The following is a 14313-nucleotide window of genomic DNA, read 5'->3' on the forward strand; positions in this document are numbered from 1 at the left end:
ATCTTCTTCTGTCCAAAATATGCATTGGATGCATTAAGCTCATCAGAAAGATATGCTGTTGTTGATAATGCTGTCTGACTTTGTCCTGTAGCCCAGTACAGCACATAAGCCCTGCATTGTCTGTCAGCTGGTCTCACACTCAATCTTGTTTCTTGGCATTCCTGATAGCTTTACGAAGGTCATATCTCAATTTCTTGTAAATGTCAGGGTCACCTGCTTTGAACACTACTGTCCTAGTCTTTGGTAGGGAGTGCATCTCCCATTTCATCCATGGTTTCTGATTTGGGAACACCTGATTGTCCTCTTTACACAATTCCCAATACACTTACTGATACAGTCCATGACATAATACTTACCCAGGCTGGCTGCTGAGTCTTTGAACGTAGATCAGTCTGCCTGTCACCTACAGGAAAATAGATAATTTATATTTGTGGAAAGATAAAGACATAAAATATGGCTTTATATGCAAAATATTAAGTTTTAAAAGTCTAAAAATAAATGGGAATACAAAGCTGAATAATAAATATTTTGTGAGGAAATGTTTGCATTTATGTGGGGCTTTGCAGTACAATAAATGGTGATTTCCCTGAGACATAACATCCTGTGAATTTTGCCCGATATAATGAATACTCTGTTAGCACATTTTGTGCATTATTTCAGGGTTCCAGCATCATTCCATTTGAAATGCAGTTAGTTGTAACACAAGAAACTGAATATCAGTTTACACAGAGCAAGGTTCCACAAACAGAAGTGTAAACAGACAGACAGACATACTTTATTGATCCCGAAGGAAATTGGGTTTCGTTACAGTCGCACCAACCAAGAATAGTGTAGAAATATAGCAATATAAAACCATAAATAATTAAATAATAGTAAGTAAATTATTCCAAGTGGAAATAAGTCCAGGACTAGCCTATTAGCTCAGGGTGTCTGACACTCCAAAGGGGAAGTTGTAAAGTTTGATGGCCACAGGCAGGAATGACTTCCTATGACGCTCAGTGTTGCATCTCGATGGAATGAGTCTCTGGCTGAACGTACTCCTGTGCCTAACCAATACATTATGAAGTGGATGGGAGACATTGTCCAAGATGGCATGCAACTTGGACAGCATCCTCTTTTCAGACACCACCGTCAGAGAGTCCAGTTCCACCCCCACAACATCACTGGCCTTTTGAATGAGTTTGTTGATTCTGTTGGTGTCTGCTACCCTCAGCCTGCTGCCCCAGCACACAACAGCAAACATGATAGCACTGGCCACCATAGACTCATAGAACATCCTCAGCATCATCCGGCAGATGTTAAAAGACCTCAGTCTCCTCAGGAAGTAGAGACGGCTCTGACCTTTCTTGTAGACAGCCTCAGTGTTCTTTGACCAGTCCAGTTTATTGTCAATAGGAACGAGTAAAGAAAACAACTTAACAAACTGTTTTAGTGATGACCATAGTTGAATAAATGTTGACAAGAACAAATCAACAGTTGTTTGTACATGAATATTTTGACAATTAAATGAACCTACAAACAATAATAAAAAAGCACAATGAATATAATTCCTTAAAATAGTTTATATGCATAGATTTATTTATACTTATATAAATAGGCCCTTCAAGCCTGCTCTGACATTCAGTAGGACCATTTCTGATCTCCTATCTCAGTCCCATTTTCTTGAATTATCCCCCAGAATCATTTATTCCCTTAAAGTGAGGATTTTTTTCTGCTTTGAATCAGAGAATCTCATAATTCAATCAGTAAAACTCTGATAATCTGGCATCCAATTGTTTTGAAATCCTAATGGTCCACCATCTACTTCACTCAGTGGTCTAGAATATGAGCAAAGAGTCCTGAATGTACATTCAGAACTGGGAGGAGTGTTGTTGGCGGAGCTGGTACTCATACTTAATAACTTCTCTTTTGGCTCTTCCCACTTTCTTCAGACCAAGGGTGTAGCTATGGGCACTCGCATGGGCCCCAGCTATGCCTGCCTCTTTGTGGGTTATGTGGAACAGTCTATGCTCAAAATCTATACTGGTACTGCTCCCCAACTTTTCCTTCGCTACATTGACGACTACATTGGTGCTGCTTCCTGCACCCATGCTGAGCTCATCAATTTCATCGACTTTGCCTCTAACTTTCACCCAGTCCTCAAATTCACTTGGTCCATCTCGGACACTTCTCTCCCCTTTCTCGATCTCTCGGTCCCCATCTCTGGAGATAGACTGTCCACTGACATCTTCTATAAACCCACTGACTCCCATAACTACCTTGATTATACCTCTTCACACCCTGCCAAATGTAAAAATGCTATTCCCTATTCTCAGTCCCTCCGTCTCCACCGCATCTGCTCCAAGGATGAGGCTTTCCATTCCAGGACATCCCAAATGTCCTCTTTCTTTAAGAATCGTGGTTTCCCTTCTGCCGTCATCAATGATGCCCTTACCTGCATCTCCTCCATTTCCTGCACCGGCACTCACCCCTTCCTCCCATCACCACAACAGGGACAGGGTTCCCCTTATCCTCACCTACCACCCCACCAGCCTCCGGATCCAGCATATTATCCTCTGCAACTTCTGCCACCTTCAACAGGACCCCACCACTAAGGACATCTTTCCCTCTCTACCCCTCTCTGCTTTTCACAGGGATCGTTCCCTCCACGACTGCCTAGTCCCCACGTCCGTCCCCACAGATCTCCCAGCTGGTACTTATCCCTGCAGGCGTAAGTGCTACACCTGTCTCCACACCTCCTCTCTTACCACCATTCAGGGCCCCAAACAGTCCTTGCAGGTGAGGCAACACTTCACTTGTGAGTCTGATGGGGTAATCTATTGCATCCGGTGCTCCCGGTGCATCCTCCTCTACATCGACCAGACCCAACGCAGATTGGGGGACCGCTTCATCGAGCACCTCCGCTCCATCCGCCACAACAGACAGGATCTCCCGGTTGCCACCCACTTCAACTCTGCTTCACATTCCCATTCGGATATGTCCATACATGGCCTCCTCTACTGCCATGATGAGGCCAAACTCAGGTTAGAGGAGCAACACCTCATATACCTTCTGGGTAGTCTCCAGCCCCTTGGTATGAACATCGAATTCTCCAACTTCCAGTAATTCTCTCCTTCTCCCTTCCCCCATCCCACTTCCACTCTGTCTAATCACTTCTCTCATGATTCTGCCTTCTCCTACTACCCATAGTGCTTTCCCCTCAGATTCCTTCTTCATCTCTCCTGCCTATCCCCTCCCTGCTTCCCCTCCCCCACCCCCACCCTTTGATCTTTCCTCTGATTGGTTTTTCACCCTCCCCCCACCTTCTTTATGGGGCCCCTGCCCCCTCCTTCTTCAGTCCTGACGAAGGGTCTCTGCCCGAAATGTTGACCGCTCATTTCAACGGATGCTGCCCGACCTGCTGAGTTCATCCAGCTTGTTTGTACGTGTTGATTTGTCCACAGCATCTGCAGTGTACTTTGTGTTCCCAGCTCTTTATTTCATCCCTCCCCTTCCAGGTTTCACCTATCACCGTGTGGTTCTCTTTTCCCTCCCCCACCTTTTTAATCTACTCCTCAGCTTTTTTTCTCCAGTCCTGTCAAATGGTTTCAGCCCAAAACGTCGACTGTGCATTTTTCCATGGAGGCAGCCTGGCCTGCTGAGTTCCTCCAGCACTTTGTGTGTGTTGCTCAGATTTCCAGCATCTGCAGATTTTCTCTTGTTCATAGCTGACAAGTGTACATTTTAACTTGTCCTAATATGGACAACCATTTCCAAAGAATAGGAAGCTAAATGAGCAGTTCATCAAAACCACAATAAACTGCCTCAGGGAGATGGAATGACAGTAATTTGTGAGGATTCCTCCTCTCGTTTGTTTCCAACAAATTCATCACACCTCGAGATGGCCACTAGAGGGAGGGAGAGAGCCAGCAGCCCCTGCCTCCTATTACACTAATTTTTGGTTCATGCACATCACTTCCAGCTTATTTGCAGGCCGATCTAAGTTCTTCGTCCCAGGTTTCTTTGATCTCTTTTGGAATAATCTTTGTAAGTGAAGCCTTGCTTTTCTTTGTTGTAAACTCTAGTTTCTGGAACTGTAGATTTTTTTTTAAATTTTGATTTTGCCTGTGAAGTTTTTGGATCCTCTGCCTATATCTCGTCTGTTAAAGAATCCAGTAAAGCCTTGTTGGATTTTTTCCTGTAGTTTTGTGTGTAGTTGGGTTCACCACTCAGTGTAAGGGAAGGTAAAACTGAAGAAGCCATCTGGTCAGCTGTGATAATATTCGGTGATGTAAGTGAATTACCATTAGTGATATAAGTTTAGGATGACATAATTTACAGAACGTGTACTGTGAAATACAGTCAAGGAATGTGTGGAGCAGGGGTTACCAACTTTCTTTAATGGTAGAGGTGTAGACAGCAAGGTTGGGAGCACCTGGTGTGGGGGAGATAATTAGATCTATCTAATAAAACATAATTGCTTATTAATTTGTGGAGAATGAGAATAATTATCTCCTGGCCACCTATCCCTTAATAGGAACTTGAACAGATAGCTGAAGTGAGGGCTGAGACAGTTTGAGTGCAGCGTCGACCACGCATGCGTTGCGGTCGGGGGACTCGGAGGAAGACGGACTGGGACGGACCGAGGGACTGGTGGTTGTACCCTGAACTGGGCAAGGGGGGCGGCTTGTGTGTGTGTTTGTGGTTCAGGTTAGCAGTGAGGCTGAGCAAGCTGCTGAACTGCTGTCTTTGGCCAGACAGCTGGGGAGAACTGGATGGTTGTGAAGGGAGAATTAAAGGGAATGAGGAGATAGTGAGGGGATGGATGAATGAAAACCGAGACAAAGGGAGTAAAAGAATGAGAAATGACAGTGGAGAGAGCTCTGAAAGTGAGGAAGATGAACAAGTTCGGACAGGAGGTGTTGGCATAATAAGGTTTAATGAGAAGGCTCAAGGAAACATGAAGAAAATTAACCTGTGTTTGTGCTAACAACAACACTGGCAAATAAGATAGGGGAAATAGTATTTGCAAAAGTCCTTAATGATGGCAACCTATTGGTAAGATGTGTGAATGAGGAACAGCTTGAGAAAGCACTCAAATTAAGAGAGATAGGAAAATGTAAGGTGGAATACATGGGGAGGGTGGGAGCATGAAATGGTGGTGGATGTAAAGGAGTGATCACGGGGGTACCAATGAGTATAAATATGGAGGAGTTAAAGAGGCATATCAAAGGAGGAAAAGTAATGAATGTTCAAAGACTGAAAACAACAAAGGAGGGAGTGGAAAAGGAAAGTGAAACAGTATTGATTGAATTTGAAGAAGAAAGAATGCCAGGGAAGGTGTTCCTGGGTTTCATGAGTTACCCAGTAAGAGTGTATGTGCCAAAGCCATTGAGGTGCTATAATTGTCAAAGGTTTAGACACATAGCTTAAAAACTGTAATAGGCAGAGGAGATGTGTGAGATGTGGGGGTGATCATGAGTATGGAAAGTGTGGAACAGGGGTGCAACCAAAATGCTGTAATTGTGGAGGAGCTCATAAAATGGCATATAGTGGGTGTGAGGTTCTGAGAAAGGAGAATGAAATTCAAGAAATAAGAGTGAAAAGAAAGGTCACTTATGCAGAAGCTGTAAGAAATGTCGAGAACAGAACAATGCTTCTAATGAACAGGGAGCAAGAGAGATGCAACAAAGAACAAATGACAGGATTTATGTAGACAAAAAGGCTCTAGTAACATTCATTGCAGGAGTGATTAATAGTACAGCTGAAGTAAAATCAAAAAGTGAAAAAATTCAGCTGGTGGTCAAAGCAGCAGTGAACCATTTAGGGTTAGTAGGACTGACATGGGAAGAAGTGAGGGAGAACCTCACTAATCAGTCAAACCAGGAAGTGTCATAGGTTGGTTAATACCAATTAAGGTGATTCTTTTGCAATGGAATGCAAGGAGCTTACTAGCCATTAGCCAGGAATTCTAGCAATTTATTAAAGAAATGGTTGTAAAACTGGATGTAGTGTGTATTCAGGAGACTTGGTTGAAACCAACTTTAGACTTTGTGGCATATGGATATACAATGATATGGAAAGATAGAAATCTAGGGGAGGAGGGGGTTGTGCTATATTAATCAAACAAGGTATACCAGATAGGGTACTGGAAAAGGGAGATGATCAGGAATACATAGTGGTGGAAGTGTGGGGGAGAGGGGAGGAAGTGGTTATAATTAACTACTATAATCCATGTAAAAGGTTGGATAGCCTACTAAGGATACAAGGACAAAACAGACGTAAAGTAGTAGTGTGCAAATTTTAATGCTCACAGCACAATATGGGGGGATATGTTTACAGGTTCAAATGGAAAAGTAATTGAAGATTTGATGGAAGAAAAGGATTTGCTGTGTATGAATGATGGTAGACGAACAAGGATAAACATAACAGGAACTGAGTCAGTATTAGATGTTATGTTAGTATCTAATACCTTGGCTGGCGTTAGTAACTGGGGAGTTTGGACTGCTTCAACAGTAGGCAGTGATCACTACCCAGATTCATGTTCAGTGGGTGAAAAAGTTAAGTAAGATCAGGTGGTGGAATCCCAAAGTGAGTGTTTGGAAAAACAGATGGGGTAAGTTCCAGAAGTTGTGTGAAGAAGCATTGACAAGGATTGACATTTCTGGAAATACGGATGAATTAAACAGGTGACTTCAGCAATTATTATAGCAGCAGAAGGATCTATACCCAGGAGTAAAAATAAGATGAATAGAAAACTGGTTCTATGGTGGACAGAGGAATGTTATCAGGCTGTTAACAGAATGTTAACAGAACTAGAGCATTCAGACTAGTTAAAAGAACCCATAATATGCAGCATTTGATTCAATATAAGAAGGCACAGGCTGTGGTGAGAAGAACTATATGTCAAGCTAAAAGGGCAAGTTGGAGGAGTTTTTGCAACAAAATAGGAAGAACAACACCTGTGGGAGAGGTATGGGGAATGATTAAGAGGATGGGAGGAGATAAAAAGGAATGGGAATATCCAGTAATGATATCTGAGGAGGAAACAGCAAGTCTCCAGCAGGGACAAGGCTGAGATCATGGCCAAGTCACTTGTACAGATACACAGTTTAGAAAATTTGTCTGGAGAAGAAGGGAAAGAACAATGAGTCAATACCCAGGTGTGTTAAACAGGAGGGAAGAAACTGATGATATAATGAACCATTTACGTTGGCAGAGACGGTGAGAGCAATAAAGAGATCGACACCAACCTCCCAGAGAAAGATCTCATATGCTATGTTATGCTTAAAAAAAATATATATAGAAGGAGTGCTCTTGAAGTTGCAGCATCTTTACAATGGAGTGTGGGAGGTGGGAAGATTACGAAGTGCATGGAAAGAAGCAGTAGTAATTCCAATAAGGAAACCTGGCAAGAATCCATCAAAACCTACTAGCTACAGGCCATAGCATTAACATCAAATATATGCAAGATAATGGAAAGGATGGTAACAGAAAGGTTTATTGTATGAGCTTGAGAAGAGGGGAATTATGGCAAGTTGTCAGAGTGGTTTTAGGAAGGGATGGAATTCCATGGACTCATGATAAGGTTAGAGGCGGAAATAAGAAGGGCCCAGGCAAATAAAGAGTCAGTAGTTGCAGTGTTTTTTGACATAGGAAAAAGCCTATGACATGATGTGGAAGGAAGGATTGTTAATAAAACTGCACAAGATGGGGGTTGGTGGGAGAGTTTTTAATTGAATGAAATTTTTTTTTGGTAGAAAAATTCAAGTTTGGATTGGGTCAGAGTTATCAAATCGGTACATAGTGGGAAATGGCACACCTCAAGGTAGTGTGATTAGCCCGTTACTTTTCATCATTATGATCAATGATGTCTTCAGAAAGGTACCAGTGGATATAGGTAGGTCACTGTTTGCAGATGATGGGGCCTTGTGGAAAAGAGGTAGGAACATGGAGCATATAATCAGGAAGTGCAATTGATGAAGTGGTGGAGTGGGGTTATGATTGGGAATGTAGATTTTCAGTAGGAAAAAAACTCAAACTGTATGTTTCACCAGGAAAAGAATTGAGGTAGGGAAAAAGTTAAGGATGTATGGGATAGAATTAGAAAGGGTTGGATCATTTAAATTTCTGGGAGTTATATTTGATTCACGGTTAACATGGGCAAACCATATTACTAGCTAGACTAGTCAAAGTTTAGGAGAAATGTAAAAAAAGTAATAAGTGTGATGAGATGTTTGACTGGTAGGGAATGGGGAGCAAGTTCTTCAGCATTGAAGAGAATGTATGTGTCTCTAGTAAGATCTGTGTTGGACTATGGAAGTGTAGCATAAGAATCAGCAGCTAGGTCTCTTATAAGGAAACTGGATGTGATTCAGGCTCAGGCTTTGAGAGTGTCCAGTGGGGCTCTTAAAACATCACCAATATCAGCCCTACAGGTAGAAGTGGGAGTAATGCCTTTGAAACTAAGAAGGAAGCAATTGATGGCAAACTGCTGGGCTAATTTGCAGGGGCACAATGATTCTCACCCTGCAAAAGGAGTGTTGCAGGAGAGCTGGGAGAATAGGGAGTTTCAGAGGGATAACTAGTCGGGGTAGGGAATGATATTGCTAAAGAATGTGGAGTGTTTGATCAAAGGATAAGTCCTTCAGTAGTTTATGTGGTTGTAGTTCCATGGAAGATTGTATAGCCTGACATAGACTGGCATTTTTAGAGGTAAAAAGGAAAGTATAAAACTGATTTGGTAAGTGCATTTAACCATCAGGTGATGGAAGAGTATAGTGGTTATACTCAGATTTATATGGATGGTGTTAAGGAACCTGAAACAGGAGTGACAGGGTTTGGTAGGGTTTGGTCCATGTTCCTACCTCTTTTCCACAAGGCCCCATCATCTGCAAACAGTGACCTACCTATATCCACTGGTACCTTTCTGAAGACATAATTGATCATAATGATGAAAAGTAACGGGCTAATCACACTACCTTGAGGTGTGCCATTTCCCACTATGTACCAATTTGATAACTCTGACCCAATCCAAACTTGAATTTTTCTACCAAAAAAAATCTTTCATTCAATTAAAAACTCTCCCACCAACCCCCATCTTGTGCAGTTTTATTAACAATCCTTCCTATACCAGCAAAAGAAATTGGGATCAGCAGAACATCTAATAAGTTAGGAGTGTATACAGTGGAGATGTTGGCAGTGTTGGTTGTGTTGCGATGGGTAGAGAAAGCTAGACTAGTGAGTGTTGATATGCTCAGATTCATCCTCAGTTCTAGCAAGTTTAAGGTCTTTTCACTCAAACAGCTGGCAAGATGTACTTTATTAAGTCCTTCAGTCAGTCACAAGAGTTGCAAATCAGGGAGGTCAGGTTAAATTTCTATGGATTCCAGCTCATGTAGGGGTGAAGGGGAATGAGAGGGTGGATGAGTTGGCAAAGAGGGTGTTTTTAAAAAAAGAAAACATAGAAATGCATTTTAGTATCAGCAAAGCAGAGGCTAAGTGTATAATCTGGGAAAGAATTATCCAAATGTAGCAAGAAAGATGGGACAGAGAGGGGCAAGGGAGGCATTTGTATCAAATACAAAAGTGTTACAGGTACTAGGGTAGGCAGTGGATATAGAAAAGAGGAATCTGTGGACTAGATTAAGGCTGGGGCACTGTGCACTAAACAAAACATTGAAAATGATAGGGAAACACCAGACAAGATTGTTTGAGGAATGTCAGGAAGAGGAGTCAGTAGAACATGTAATTACGAGTTGCAAGAAGTATGGGATACAGAGAGATCAGAATTAATCTAAGGGAATTGGGGGTGCAGGAATTCACATTAAAAGGGTTACTGGGCATGGGTGAGAGAGCACAAGTCAGGGTGTGCTTAGCTTTCTTAAGGGATACAGGCTTTTTTTATAGGATATGATGGATAAGCAGGAATAGGGTACTAGGATGGCCAAAGAAGAAAGGATAGTGTGTGTGTGTGTGATCCATTCTCTGGAGCAGAAAGTGGTAATAATGCACCATTAAGCTCGGTGCCAAGAAGTTGAAGTGAGGAAAGAAAAAAGTGAAAGTAGAAGTTAGCAAAAATGAGGGTGAGAGGCAAATAAAGTTAAAGACTAAAATCCTAATATTAATGTGGGAAGTATTTGCAATAGGTTGGTGACTTAACAGTGTAAGTTGACTGAAGCAGTTATTTAGATGCTATTGGATTTCATGCTGTAAGTTAATGAAGAATGACCACAAAGTAAAGCAGCAGAATTAGGCCATTTGGCCCACTGTGTCTGCTCTGTCATTTGATCATGGCTGATCCTTTTTTCTCCCCTCAGCCTGGCTTTCTCACTGTAACATTTGATGCTGTGTCCGATCAAGAACCTATCAAGCTGTGCCTAAATACACCCAATGACCTGGTCTCCACAGCTGTCTATGGTAACAAATTCCACAAATTCACTATCCTCTGGCTAAAGAAATTTCCCTGCATCTCTCTTCTAAATCAATGCTGCTCTCTTGAGGCTGTACCATCTTGTCCTAGACTTGCCCACCATGGGGAAACATCCTTTCTGCATCTGCTCTGTCTAGGCCTTTCAACATTTGAAAGGTTTCAGTGAGATCCCCTTTATCCTTCTAAATTTCAGTGAGTACAGGCCCAGAGCTATCAAATGTTCCTAATATGATAACTGTTTCATTCCTTAAATCATCCTTGTGAGCTACGTCTGAACCCTCTCCAATGCCAGCACATCCTTTCTTAGATAAGGAGCACAAACTGTTCACAATACTCGCCAGTGCCTTAAGCCTCAGCATCCTATCTCTACTCTAGTATTCTAGGCCTCTTGAAATGAATGCTGACATTTCATTTGCCATCATCACCACTGACTCAACCTGCAAGTCAACCTTTAGGGTGTTCTGCAGAAGGATTCCCAAGTCCTTTTGCATCTCAGATTTTTTGGATTTTCTCCCTGTTTAGAAAATAGTCTGCACATTTATTTCTATTACCAAAGTGAATGACCATGCATTTTCCAACATTGTATTTCATTTGTCACTCTCTTGCCCATTCTCCTAATCTGTCCAAGTCCTTCTGCAGCCTTCCTGTTTCCTCAACACTACCTGCCCTTCCACCAATCTTTGTGTCATCTGCAAACTTGCCCACAAAGCCATCTATTCCATCATATAAACCATTGATATCCAGCATGAAAAGGAGTCCCAACACCAACACAACTAGACACTGGCAGCCAACCTGAAAAGGATCCTTTTATTCCCACTTGCTGTCTCTTACCTATCAGCCAATGCTCTAACCATGCCAGTAACTTTAATTAATACCATGGGTTCTTAACTTGGTAAGCAGTCTTGTGTGTCACACCTTGTCAAAGGCCTTCTGAAAGTCCAAATATACAACATTTGCTGCATCTCTTATCAAATGTGCAATCTCCTCAAAGAGTTCAAACAGGTTTGTTAGGCAAGATTTTCCCTTAAAGAAACCATGCTGACTTTGTCCTATCTTGTCCTGTGTCACCAAGTACTCCATCACCTCACCTTAATTGACACCAACATCTTCCCAACCACCGAGTTCAGGCTAACTGGTCTATAACTTCATTTGCAAATTTCCAGTCCTCTGGCACCATGCCAGAGTCCAATGAATTTTTTTTGAAAGATCATTACTAATGCCTCCACAATCTCTACCAATACCTCTTTCAGAACCTAAGGGTGCAGTTCATCTTGCCTGGATGACTTGTGTATCCTTAGGTCTTTCAGCACCACCTCTCTTGTACTAGTAACTGCACTCACTTCTCTTCCCTCATACTTTCAACATCTGGCACATTGCTAGAGTTTTCCACAGTGAAGACTGATGCAAAATACTCAGTTCATCTGTCATCTTGTCCCATGTTATTATTTCTCTGGCCTCGTTTTCTCGTGGTCCTATATCCACTCTCATCTCTTTTATTTCTTACATACTTGAAAAATCTTTTACTATCCACTTTGATATTTTTTTAGCTTGCTTTCATACTTCATCTCTTCCCTCCTGATTCTTTTAGTTACTGTCTATAGGGTTTTAAAAGCTTCCCAATCCTCTGCCTTCGCACAAATTTTTGATTTGTTGTATACCCTCTCTTTTGCTTTTACATTAGCTTTGACTTTCCTTGTCAGTTGTACTATTTTGCCATTTGTACTATTTTGCCATTTGAGTATTTCTTTGTTTTTGGAATACAGTACATCTGTCCTGCACCTTCCTCATTCCCCCCAGAAACTATTGCCTTTGCTCCCCTGCCAGCATCTCCTTCCAATTTACTTTGGCCAACTCCTCTCTCACATCACTGTAATTTCCTTTGCTCCATTGAGCAAAGTCTGACTCTACTATGTCAGACTTTACTTTCTCCCTATCAAATTTCAAGTTGAACTCAATCATTGTGATCACTGGCTCCTAAGGGTTCCTTTATCTTAAGCTCCTTAATCACCTCCGGTTCATTACAAAATACCCAATCCAGTATAGCTGATCCCCTAGTAGGCTCAATGACAAATTAAACAGCCACCTCACAGGCATTCAACAAATGCACTCTCTTGAGATCCATTTCCAACTTGATTTTCCCAATTGATCTGTATGTTGAAATCTCCCACATCTATCATAACATTGCCCTTTTGACACACATTTTCTGTTTCTTGTTGTAATCTGTGGTCCGCATCCCAGTATATGACTGCCATCAGGGTCCTTTTACCCTTGCAGTTTCTTAATTCAATCCACAAGGATTCAACATCTTCCAATCTGCCTGCTCTCCCTCCCTGTCCAAAATGTTGTGGAAGTGATCAGAGATGCTCCTGGCCCTGACACCTGGAGGCAACATGTTATCCAAGTGTCCCGTTCACATTCACAGAATCCTCTGACTATTGAGTCCCCTATCACTATCCTCTTCTTTAACCTCTTTCCCTTCTGCACCACAGACCGTGGACCTATGCTTACTGCCAGTAGCCCAGTCTCTGGCATCCCCCGGGAGGTCATTCTCCCACAGCAGTATCCAAGAATGGGCACTATACTTTGAGAGGTATTGACTATTTAAGAAAGAAAAACAAAGGAAGTGAGGTTGTGTTAATGAAGAAGGGAATCAATGTAATGAGGAAGTATGCTGGTTCAAGAAAACATGACGTGGAATCTGTGTGAATGGAACCAACAATAGCAGAAAACCAGTCACTGGTAAGGATTGTCTGCAGGGCCTCAAATAATAATGATAATCAGAAACAGGTTTGTGTCACTGGTCTCCTCTAGGGTTTGGCAAACTTGACTCTCGGGAATACTGGTATAGCACTTTGAATTGGACAAAGGTTGCCCATCACCAGAAGAGAGGGGGATGGGATGGACTTCAAACAAGATCAAAGCATAGTGGCCTGAAAGCAGAAAATGGTGTTCACCCCTACGAATCCATGCCAGTCATGATCCCCCAGCTGAGCTCATTCTGTCTGCCTGGGTCTGGCCCTCTTCCTGCTTCTGCCATTGGGTGGGAGGCGCAGGAGTCTTTGATCTCACCACCTACTTCAGGAAAAGTTGTTGCCTTACAATCGTCAGACTCTTGGACCAGCTTGGATGGATTCACTTGCCTCAGTGCTGAACTGACCCCACAGCCTGGAGACTCTCACTCAGGGATTCTGCAGCTCACCTTCTCAATATGATTTACTTTAGTTCACAGTTTGTCTTCTCTTGTAGATTGGATGTTTGTTGGTCTTGTCATTTGTAAGAAAATGAATCAAGGTTGTATATGGTGTGTGTGTGCATATATATAATTCACTTTGATATATAATGAAGTTTATTTTGTGGCAGCAGTACAGTATAAGACAAAATATAAGTTGCTATTTAAATAGTGCAGAAGTGGTCATGAAATCTGACAGCAGAGGGGAAGAAACTGTTTGTAAAATGCCAAGTGTGCACCTTAGGGCTCCTGTACCTCCCTGATGTTAATGAGATGAGGGCATGTCCCAGAGGGTAGGGTGTGTGACCTTAATGATGGACGTCACCTTCTTGAGGCCTTTTACAGATGTTCTCAATGGCAGGGAGGCTTGTGCTCCTGATGGAGCTGGCTGAGTCTGCAATAGTAATCACGCATGACTGGTTCATTGGTTTGGTTACATTGGTTCAGCCTGATTAGTGAAAGCAAAGGGAAGAAGAATTCTTGAAATGCATAAGTAATGGTTTTTAGAGCAATACACTGAGGAACTATCTGGAAGACAGACAATCTGTATATGAAATGAGAAAGCAATACATTTACAACCTCTATGTAGTCTGTCATGGAAGTGCAAATGTAGCATAAAATAATAAACACAAGTTTCTCCAGCTCTGGAAATCTTGACCAACTCATACAATGT

This window comes from Hemitrygon akajei, chromosome 9 (genome assembly GCF_048418815.1).
Source record: "Hemitrygon akajei chromosome 9, sHemAka1.3, whole genome shotgun sequence".
NCBI lineage: Eukaryota > Metazoa > Chordata > Chondrichthyes > Myliobatiformes > Dasyatidae > Hemitrygon > Hemitrygon akajei.